Source organism: Galeopterus variegatus, unplaced genomic scaffold (assembly GCF_000696425.1).
Source record: "Galeopterus variegatus unplaced genomic scaffold, G_variegatus-3.0.2 Scaffold3717, whole genome shotgun sequence".
In the NCBI taxonomy this organism is placed as follows: Eukaryota; Metazoa; Chordata; class Mammalia; order Dermoptera; family Cynocephalidae; genus Galeopterus; species Galeopterus variegatus.
This window is the reverse complement of record NW_007729828.1, coordinates 94,422-95,579: the sequence shown is the minus strand read 5'-3', so window position 1 is coordinate 95,579 and position 1,158 is coordinate 94,422.

The window sequence follows — 1,158 nt, the reverse complement described above, 5'->3', positions numbered from 1 at the left end:
AGCAGAAGGTGATATTGCATGCCACATCACATGTTTCAATATGATCAAAGTTATGGTCACCAGAGAATAAGGGAGTTAGTGAAGCTGTGAACTCCTCTGTACATATCTACCTACGATATTCCTGAATAAGTTTTGGTGATTGTCCCTGAGTATCATTGTTTTGGAAAAGATTTTGACCTTTCAGAGAATTTGACTTCATAAAATTTAATACCCTTAAATGCTCCAATGAGTTTTTCTTTCAGTATTGATGGATTTGGTTCAAGTAAGTTTTCTATTACTAGAAATATTGTAATATACAGTCATCTTCTACACTCTTATTTTTTTAACTTCTACCTTAGAATGTGTGTGTGCGTATGTATATATACTTATAGCTAATCATTTCATTAATATGTTAATCCATAAAAATGAGGTACCTTTTACATAGGTACTATTTTGGAGATACTGTAATTTTTTTCCACTGAGCAAGACACATACACACACGTGTGTATATAACATTCTCTTCATAAAGCAGCTAAGCATACATATCAAATGTAATACTGTCTGAAAGAGGTTAGGACCATGCTGTTTTCTGAGAAAGAAAATTGGCTTGTAAGAGTAAAGGACAGAGAGAGATATTGAATCACAGATGCAGGAAGGATAATAGAGGACAACCTATTCAGCCTCTCATTATTACACAAATGAGGAAGCAGAATCCCGGAGAAGGTAGTAATTTCCTAAAGGTCACACAGCTAGCAAATGGCAGAGATTAAATTAAAACTTGGGTGGCCTTACTCCTACTACTACACCTTTTGCATTATAGCCTACTCTTTCAACATCATTCCTCGAAATGGCTTTAACTTATGCATTTTTAGGAACGTGGCACATTAGCCTCATATAGTACAGTCCAATGATTTTTGGTAATAAGATATGCTTGACATCAACATGCAACTTTGAGCCTATTGTGTAAAAATGTTATTTTTGCAGCTTTGCTACTTCCCATTATCCTTATAATAAGAGTTACCTGTCATTTAGGACCCTTTTGTGCCTAGTCTGAGAATGTTAAAATGTCACCTGTTGAAAATATGCCTTACTCTCTTTACTTTCCGAATTAAGACCAGTTACATCAAACAAAACAGGCAATTAGTAGCAAAACACAGTATTGTTCTTTCATTTCTCTTT